This window comes from Chrysemys picta, chromosome 2 (assembly GCF_011386835.1).
Source record: "Chrysemys picta bellii isolate R12L10 chromosome 2, ASM1138683v2, whole genome shotgun sequence".
Taxonomy (NCBI): domain Eukaryota; kingdom Metazoa; phylum Chordata; order Testudines; family Emydidae; genus Chrysemys; species Chrysemys picta.
This window is the reverse complement of record NC_088792.1, coordinates 66,173,203-66,184,097: the sequence shown is the minus strand read 5'-3', so window position 1 is coordinate 66,184,097 and position 10,895 is coordinate 66,173,203.

The following is a 10,895-nucleotide window of genomic DNA, read 5'->3' as shown; positions in this document are numbered from 1 at the left end:
AATCTGGTGATCTATAGTAGACCCCTACCATGATATCACTCCTGTTTTATCTCCTTTATTATACCCATTTCACACTTGGATAGTCACAGCACACATAGATAGGTTAAGTCGTCAAAGGTGCACATGCACCTGACCACCTGATTTAGGGCACACGAATACCAGTGTGTGTATAAGCTGAGCTTTGCACAGTTGTATGCAAATGTGTTTACTCAAGACCTAATAGCTTGCAAGGCCAAAATGGACTCATGTCTGAGGTTGCACATGCCTAAGATGGCCACATGAAAAAGTGCACATGCATTGTTTAAGATCTGGCTCTAAGGGGCAAATCTAGCCCCCTGTATTGGGCTCATAGAGTTTTGTTGCTGAAACAGTGTTAATTTCACTGTTAATGCAGGAGTTTGGAGGGGGGGGGGGCTCCGCAGAGGGTGTGCAACCCCACAGAATTCAGCTCCTTGTGAGTTCTCTGGCCTGCATTGCAAGGAAAAAGGGAAACAGCAGGCATGGCGTGTGGGACCAATGTCTGTTGATGAGCAAATACCCTGTTTCTCATCCCCGCACATTCCACCGTGGTGTGAGGGACAGAGATGTAAGGCCCCCATGTAGATTACTTTAGCCACTGGCAACTTCATGGCATCCTCTCATTTGACTCTTACCTCTCGTCCCCAGCCTTCACCCATTCCCATGCACCTACCCAATACCTACTTTCACTATCCAGGCTAGTTACCAGGTCCAGGATTTTAGCTGAAGTGATTGTCCAAGATCACATAGTGAATCAGTGGCATATCCCACAGGTACAGATAACTATAACAAAACTTGCAAAGAGGCCGGGCTTGATTCATCACTGTGGGTGCAGGTGCGTGCAACTTTGAACCACTGCATCTCCTCCCATCAGATTCCATCAGTGGAGAGCAGCTTTAACTGACAGTAGAGGCTGTGCTGAATGAGCACATTTCCTGGATGCACTGGCCACATCTCCTCCCCTTCCCACTTGGAGTATGTCTACTCTGCAGAGGAGCGCATGCTTTCCAGTGTGAATAGACAGACACGTACTAGCTCTGCTTGAGCTAAGGTGCTAAAAATAGCCGTGTGGATGCAATGGCATGGGCAGCGGCTCGGGCTTGCCACCTGAATAAGCACCCAGAGTGGTCAGGCAGGTTTGTGCTTGGGTGGCTAGCTGACGCTGCTGCCCATGCTGCTGTAGCCACACTGCTATTTTTAGCAGGCTAGCTTGAGCACAGCTTGCACTTGTCTGTCTACCCATGCTGGGAAGCACCTCCCCGGCAGTTGTGTAGCCATATCCTTTCTGGGAGCCACAGATTGGCTCTGTGCCTCCAGGTGAAGCTGGAAGCACCTTGTGGTGCTGTGCCCCCCTCCGCCCTGGACTTTCTAGCAGATGTTCGTTCTCTCACCAGAAAGCGCAGCCTGAGTTCCTGTGGTGAGGCAGTAAAACAAGTTTCCTAAGCTGCTCTGATCATGTACACATTCAAATCTAGAAACACGGAGACACTTGCCCTTATATTTTATGCTGGTTCAGTTTTACCTTTTTAGGAAATAATCAACAGTGTCTGAATTCATTAGCCAGAATTGCCTCTCTTTTCGAAAAGAAGTTTTTGCTGGGAAAATGACTTTGTCTGTGTTCACCATATTTGATTAAACATATATCTGGATGTAAGACAAATAACCGAATGAGTCAGTTGTATGTTGAGAAAGCTTTAGTTACCTCATGTAAAAATAAGCAGCACCATAGCCATGTATTTTCTGGTGCTGTGCTCTGGTTGATATTTTAATTACTGTAAGATTAGGCAAACAATTTTCTACCTGCTGCTGCCGAGTATCCTCTGAGGACTTAGGGTCCAATCCCACAAACACAGGGGGCTACTGGAACGTGTAAAGCTAGGCACATGTGAGGGTTTGCAGGCCCAACTGTGAAAATTCATCTCACAGCAGAGGACTCCTGGAGGCCTTTGGTAGCAGCTGAGCCCAGCTGTGGGGCAGCATGACTGCAAGAGAGACGTGCAAGCTGAGCAGCCACTCCTGGGTGTCTTTGCACTTTCAGGGAAGGTCTCCACTGGTTATGAGTAGATTGTTAGAGGGAGCATCAGGGAGGGCGTGGAAGGGGCCATTAGACTGATAACTATGCAGATCTGGTGACAGGGAACCTTTTCCTCGGAAGATTAGAAGGGGTGGCAAATCCAGTACACAGACTAGAATAGGAGCCTCTGAAGCCCTGGACTATCCGCTCATGGCTTGTCTATTCTATTCCTCTGTGACCCATGGTGTCTGGGGCAACCCTCACTGGGAATGCCAAGGTCAGGGCAGGCTGCAAAAGGGAGAGCAGACACTCCCAAAACTGGTGGGTAACACTGAAGTTAAACTCCCCAACCAGTCACAGACTGTGCTTCTGATCCCCCACTCTGATTATCAAGAAGCAAAAAAGAAATCACACAGTCCCCTTTATTGCATTCAAGTTCTCTGGCTCCCAATCAGCACCTAGGTCCAGTACAGTGAGAAGTTATTTTAAAAAACTCTGCTCACATATACAAAATGTTCTTCTGACCCCAAAGGCCAGCTACATTACTAGGTCAGTATAGGTTTGGATCTTACCCAAAATACCACGCTGCCAGCCAATCCTTTAGTGTCTAAAACCAAAGGTTTATTATAAAGAAAAAAGAACAAGAAGAGAGATGTTAAATGGTAAAACAGTCACGTACATACAAAGATTCAAAGTCCATACATCAGGTTCCTAGCAGTATTGATGACTTTGCTGGCTTGAAATTCCCTCTGGAATACATCCACAGCTTGGATGGGTCATTCAGTCTTTTGTTCAGAGTGTTAGTTTGTAGCAAAGTTCCTCGAGAGGTAAGAAGCAGGACTGAAGACAAAATGGAGAAGATGCAGCTGCCTTTTATAGTCTTTTGCCATGTGTCCTGTGCTTCTTTTGTTTCAAACACAAGCTGACCAGCACATGGCTTGGAAGCCTTAGAGTTCTGTCCATAGGCATGTCCCTGCATGCCTTGCTGAGTCATGAGGTGTATATGCCTTCTCTTAATGGGTCAGTTGTATAACTGATGGTCCTTAATGGGCCATCAAGCAGGTAAGGCAGTGCTGATGCCAAACTGTCTGGGGGTGTCACCGAGAAGCATGGCACAAGTTTGAAATACAGACATACATCCATATCTATAACTCATAATACAAAGGTGATACAAACACATAAATGAGATTATAATCTCTGGTAAATAATAACATTTTTGCAGATACCTTATATGGCCTACATGGCACAACTCATTGCAATTTTACAATATTGATATTCATAATATCCTCAAGTGTCCCCCAGATTCCATACAGCATCACATCCTCCACTCCTACAGAATTCCCTGCAGAAAGTCAATTTACTCAGTCCTGGTGCAGCAATGGCTGAATTTCATCATGAATGCAGAACTGTAGGCCTTTAAAAAGAAAACGTCTGATTGTTAATTTATGCCCTCACCAAGCAATTGGCTTGGCATGGGTGGACATCTGAGGCCATGTCAAGCCCCATTGAAGCAAATGAAACTCCAACCTTGTGATGCTGATTGCTGGTTCAAGGCCTTGGACAGCTTTCATAGTTGGATATGCTGCTTATTCAATACATGAACAGACAGCATTGCCTAGTGGTTAGATCAGTGGCTTGGAAGACAGGAAACCAGGGTTCTGTTATTGACATGGCTACAGCTCTGCTGTGTAACCTTGGATAAGTCATTGTATTGCTCCATGCCTCAGTTTCCCAATTTATAAAATGGGGATAATTATCTTTACCATTGAAAAATACTTTGAGATCTATGTGGTATTGAAGAGCTAGGTATTATTATTGGTAGGAGAATAACTGCTTTAACTAATATGAAATATAAATAATTGCTTAAATATATCTTCCATGGGACATCAGTGTTTCTGAAGGAGCTGTTCCAGATTTTAGGTAACTAATACACATTTTAAGCAAATATATACATTAAGAAAACCTGTGTACCTACCTATTTTTCTGGATACCATATCTAGGAAAATGGTTGAAAAGCAAACAATGTACTTAAGTATAAAAAAGCCTGTGTAAATGAAAGCCTATCTGTATTTTACTCAGTTGTGATAAAAAGTATTATGGCTTAGATAAGAATATGATGCAACATATGTTTCATTTGGGTAAACTCTTAATCTGTTTTAAAAGCCACCTGTTATGACAGCCCTGTGTGTAGAAATGATGAAAGAAAATGATGAAAGAAGTTTGAAGGCACTGCTTTGTGAGAGGAAGGATGAGTTAACCTGGCACTTGGGAGACCCGGGTTCAGTTCCCAGTGTGATCTTCAGCAACTTACTCATGTTATATCTACACTGCAGCTGGAAGCAAGCCTCCCAGTGCCAGTCGACAGATTTGCACTAGCACGGCTCAAGCTAGTTTGCTTAAAATAGCAGTGTGGGTGTTGCAGCTGCAGCAGAGACTTGGGCTAGCCACCTAGGCTGAGATCCAGGGGACTGGGTGGGCTTGAGAGCCCAAGCCGCCACCTGAGCCACAATGTCCATGCTGCTATTTTTAGTGTACTAGCTCGAGACCTACTAGTGTGAATATGTCTACATGGACTAAAAATCTTGATCCTAGTTGCAGTGTAAATGTACCCTAAGATCCAGATCCTTAAAGGTGTTGAGGCGCCCATCTGCCAGTTCAGATGCCTAAGCGCCAATTAAGTGCCACCAACATTTTCAAAGGAGCCACTCAGCTGCCACATAACTCCTGAAATGCCTAAGTCCAAAATTCATCTAAGTTTCTGCTGGTAGGCATTCACTAAGTCGCCCATGAACTGAAGCTGCCTCACAGCTAATGATCTGCTCATAGGCCTAGTTCAAGCTGACGTCCTGGAAGCCCCAAAGTGCGATTCTCAAACTAGACTGGGTAATGCCTATCTTGCCAGTGGGTCTGGATCCCATAGGAATGGTCTGAGCACACCTAATACCTATTTAACTGCTAGCCCCTGAATAAGGAGGGCCAGATGCAGTCCACTGGCAGGTGTGTGTGTGCGGGAGGCCAGCAGAGTGCCACACAAGAGATGGGGAATTGTAGGGTGAGTGTGAGAGAGGTATTGAGTGTGAGCAAGAGACAGAGGGAGAGACGGTTTTGGCTGCTAGGGAATGGACTAGCTAAGTGGCTGACCTGGCTTAGGTGCCTAACTCCAAAATAGCTGAATCACTGTTGATTGTCTATATACATACAGTTATTTGTTCCAAGGATCTTTTATTTGTTTGTTTGTTTGTTTTTTATTTAATTGAATTAGAAGGAAGTGAAGCAGGGCTGATTGCTAAGGCAATCAAAGCTTATTTAGTGAAACATGATTAATCCAATGAATATTTGAGTATGAACTTTGTAGGTATACGCAATGATGGTGCTAACATCATGGTCAGGATAAAAGTGGACTAGTTTAACCAATGACTACTCTAATCTCATCAAATCTCTGTCTATGTCACAGAGTTGAATTTAGCATTGGGGTTACCATAGAAAAAATTGGAAGAATAAATCACTTCAAAATTTTCATGGACAAGGTACACTCATTTTACAGCCAATCTCCCAAAAATCAATGGGAGCTCAGTGCTTGTGACTTCGAACTTGGTATACAACTTAACAAGATTGGAAAAATTCTGACAGTACGTCAGGTGGCTTCTTGTTTTAGAGTGGTATCAGCTGTGTGGAAAAATTATGCAGCTCTTCACGTGCATTTCATATATGCCTCTGAAAATCAGTCATGTGATGCCAAAACCCAAGAGACTTTCTGGGGGCTTACTAAGTCATTGGCTTCTGAAGAGTTTTGTTTTAAATTGCAGACTTTTGATGGATTCTCTAGAGGAGGTAACTAAAGTGTTGGAACACCTACAAAGAGATGATGTCATCTTAGCTTGAGCATAGCAGGTGATCAATAGGACTGTTTGGGCAAGCTCTCCCACATATACTGGAAACACAGCAAGCCGTTTCTGAACAGATTTTCCAATCAATACCACTGTTGACAAGTGCTTCTGCAACCAGCTAGCAATCAACCAAAAACAGTTTCTCCAAAGCTACTGGTCATGAGAGGAGAAATTTTGCTGACTGTAGTTCCAGAGCATACAGGGACTGCAGGTCTGAGAGCAAGGCATGATGGGAAGGAGGGCCAGGAGCTATTAGAAGCATCTCTTCCCACAGAACAGAAAGAGCTGTAGAAGAATTAGCATCTTTGTGGCTCTCTCCACTGAAAGACAACAGGGTAAAGAACCCTGGAGAGAGGAAGTATTTAGTGGCCCTGCGGAAAATAGCTTTTGAATTTATTTATCAGTGGAAAATTGGTTGACTGTCAGGATTTGTGCTGGGAACTCAGAGTGGAAGGTGGTGACTTGGAACAAGGTGAAGGAAACAGTCTTGGGCAAAGAGGCAAATGTGGGCTTGAGGTCTAGAGTGGGCACTGACTTATTTCTTAGGGAAACCCAAATCAGAACTTTTGAAGGAAGTTTTAAAGTGGTATCTGCAATTTAAAACAATCCCTTCACATGCCTTCCTCCTTTCTTGCCTCTCCTTGCACCATGCCCACGTGGGTATTGAATGCAGACCACCAGTTAAGAAGGCAAAGAATGAGGTGGGCTTTGCCTTGATTGACATCTTTGTTGGATTCTTGTTGCCCTGAAAGGGTAGAATTTTGGCTTACCCAGAAGGCTAAGCTACCCAGAGAATAAGAGGGATAGAGGTAGCAGTTGGCTTTGCCTTGATTTCAAATGCTCATAAATTATTTCAAAACTTCTTTTGGGGCTGAAAGCTTCCATGCTTGGTATCAATTCAGAGGTGATGTTTTTTCTTCTGAAAATGTGAGGAAAATTCTTTGATCCAGTTTTGAGCAATAGAAGAGTGAGAAAATTTAACCTTTTCATATTCAGACAGTAACTCAAAAATAGCTGAGCTCTGTGAGGACTAGCTTCCAAGTTAACGGGACAAACCTCCAAGCCCATCACAGAACTCCTACTAACCACAGAGGGCTTGGAGAGTCAGATCCTCAGTTTAGAAAAATATATAGCTTTATAACTGACTGAGAAACTGCTTCTGCACATGCTCATGACCTTACATATAAAGTGGACAAAATTATATATTCTCCCTGTTTGACCTGACCATCCTCCACAGGACTATGTGTCCTAGCATCCCAGACAGATGCTAGGACAACTTACATGAGGGAAACTGTAACTGTCTTACTAAAACACATTCATTTTCATAGTTAACTTACCTCCATTGTGCATATCTCTTACTTTTGTTTACTAGTTAAAGCACTAGATTTTTGTTAACTGGATTATGCACTTAAGATGTTCATCTATTCCCTTAAAAATGAATTTAACAGAGGGATCTATATTGGCTTAATTAAATGAAAGGTTTGCCGCTAATTTTATTGTTATACTTCACACTTACAACATTTTGGAAATTTTCCTTATTTTAAAATGTATTGAGATCTGTTTTTTATTATTGTTATTTATTTCCGCTTGAACTATTTGTCAGGTAAGTAACATAGGGAAATTCAGACTATTTGAGATCACAATATTTACCCTTCTTTGTTAATCACTGAGATTTTTCAGATCAAAAGCACAATATATGTAACGCTGCTCTGTAATATGATGAAAAATAAAAATCCCATAAAATCTCTGATGCCATGAAATAATATCAACAGGAATATGTAATGAAAACCACAGTAATGCGTACCACAAAATCAAGGCTTAGGTAGTGTACCATAAAGATCTTATTTCAGCTGTGTTCAGAACTGAATTCTGTTCAATGGTTTTGTCTTAATAATGAGAGCACACATTTCATGCTGGCAAATAGCAATAATCCCTATTGAGAGTAATATGCTCATTGTTGTCATAATGGATCTCCATCCACACATTTAACAGCTTGAAGGTACACACTTCAGGCACTATAACTTACAGTAATTAATCTTTATTACATCATTACTGCTATGTACTCATGAAAAGCAGAACCCATGTAAGAATTTATCATTGATATTAATGAACGTGTCAGCTCAGCTAAACTTGAAGTTGAACTTTATTTTGAAAATGGAGAGACACTAACTACTCTGGGCAAACAATGAGTCAGTGAAGTCAGTTGTACATTGTAACTGTCTACTCTATTATACTATTAGGTATCTATGTGTTATCCTTACCTGATGAGTTAGGGCTTTCTGATTTAGAATTCACTAAGTTACTAATGAGACTATAAGATCTGTCAATCATGGTGATCTCTTGAGGACTTGGAGTGTTATTACAGTCATCAGCAAAGTATCTTTGCACTAATATTATCATTTTAGATGTCATGGTTAACCAACATCTTAATTAGATTTCATGTCTAATATCGCTAATGACAATGATATGAAATGGCTTATTAGTGTAATACAGTGTGCAATTGTGCCACAGAAGCACGAGACCTCATTAGGAATGAAGTGGAGCTGCATAGCCCCACTGAAGGTCCAGGAGACATTGCAAGAGCAGAGGGCTCAGTCTATCTAATCTAAGAAGGCATTCATCACTAGTGTGGTGAGCTATGTGTCCAGAAGTCCAGCAGAATCTGGAGGCTTTGCATTGCCCTTCCCCCCTCTGGGCTGAGATTGTCAATTGATGGTGAGGTTAGGGTATTACAAATTACTCTGTCTTTTCTGGATCAAGTGCGAGCCCTCTCTCCTCCTCTACCTGCTCATCTCCTCTAGGAAGAGAGACTTCTTTATGATGGGGCAGGTTACATTGGTAGAGAAGGATGTATGGTTGCCTGTTGTCTATATACTGATGGCATGGAGAGAACTGAATATGCCATTAATTCAAAGCGGTCACACAGAGATGTAAATGAGGAGGAGACTATGCTTGAGGGCCTGATGAAATGCATCCTAGAATACTCAAGGAGCTAATAGAGGAGGTATCTGAGCCTCTAGCTATTATCTTTGGAAAATCATGGGAGACAGGAGAGATTCCAGAAGACTGGAAAAAGGCAAATATAGTGCCCATCTATAAAAAGGGAAATAAAAACAACCCAGGAAACTACAGACCAGTTAGTTTAACTTCTGTGCCAGGGAAGATAATGGAGCAAGTAATTAAGGAAATCATCTGCAAACACTTGAAAGGTAGTAAGGTGATAGGGAATAGCCAGCATGGATTTGTAAAGAACAAATCACGTCAAACCAATCTGATAACTTTCTTTGATAGGATAACGAGTCTTGTGGATAAGGGAGAAGCGGTGGATGTGGTATACCTAGACTTTAGTAAGGCATTTGATACGGTCTCGCATGATATTCTTATAGCTAAACTAGGCAAATACAAACTTAGATGGGCTACTATAAAGTGGGTGCATAACTGGCTGGATAACTGTACTCAGAGAGTAGTTATTAATGGTTCCCAATCCTGCTGGAAAGCTATAACAAGTGGGGTTCCGCGGGGGTCAGTTTTGGGACCGACTCTGTTCAATATCTTCATCAACGACTTAGATATTGGCATAGAAAGTATGCTTATTAAGTTTTCAGATGATACCAAACTGGGAGGGATTGCAACTGTTTTGGAGGATAGGATCATAATTCAAAATGATCTGGACAAATTGGAGAAATGGTCTGAGGTAAACAGGATGAAGTTTAACAAAGACAAATGCAAAGTGCTCCACTTAGGAAGGAACAATCCGTTTCACACATACAGAATGGGAAGAAACTGTCTAGGAAGGCAGAAAGGGATCTAGGGGTTATAGTGGACCACAAGCTAAATATGAGTCAACAGTCTGGTGCTGTTGCAAAAAAAGCAAATATGATTCTGGGATGCATTAACAGGTGTGTTGTGAGCAAGACACAAGAAGTCATTCTTCCGGTCTACTCTGCACTGGTTAGACCTCAACTGGAGTCTTGTGTCCAGTTCTGGGCACCGCATTTCAAGAAAGATGTGGAGAAATTGGAAAGGGTCCAGAGAAGAGCAACAAGAATGATTAAAGGTCTTGAGAACATGACTTATGAAGGAAGGCTGAAAGACTTGGGTTTGTTTAGTTTGGAAAAGAGAAGACTGAGAGGGGACATGATAGCAGTTTTCAGGTATCTAAAAGTGTGTCATAAGGAGGAGGGAGAAAACTTGTTTACCTTAGCCTCTAAGGATAGAACAAGAAGCAATGGGCTTAAACTGCAGCAAGAGAGGTTTAGGTTGGACATTAGGAAAAAGTTCCTAACTGTCAGGGTGGTTAAACACTGGAATAAATTGTCTAGGGAGGTTGTGGAATCTCCATCTGTGGAGATATTTAAGAGTAGGTTAGATAAATGTCTGTCAGGGATGATCTAGACAGTATTTGGTCTTGCCTATGAGGGCAGGGGACTGGACTCGATGACCTCTTGAGGTCCCTTCCAGTCCTAGAATCTATGAATCTATGAGAGTAGGATCTCATCATGACCCAGTAAGGTCAGTGTGATGGGAATGAATGGATTCAGCACAGTACTGCCCCATTTACCTCTTTTAGGTTTCTTAGCAAGTCATCAATGGCATGCTGAAAGATCTGACAATATGATCATGGACATTCTGTCCATAGCTAGCAGGGCTATCTCTATTCTATATCCTAATCCGGGGATAGTCAATAGGTGGACCGTGGGCCAAATTCAGACTGTCAGATGCTTTTGAAAGGACCCCCAAAATCTTTTTATTTACTTATCATTATTGTTATTTTTTTATTATTATTTTCTCTGGAGTCTGGACCGTGACTATATCTTGACCAAGAAATTTGGACCTTAACAAAAAATAATTGACTACCCTGTCCTAATCTGAACTGATGATAAGAGGATCCAGGATATTGGCAGAATGCAGGTGTTGCTGATGCTTGGATGCCATTCTCATCCCAAAGACACTGCAGAGAAAAGGGATGTTGGAAC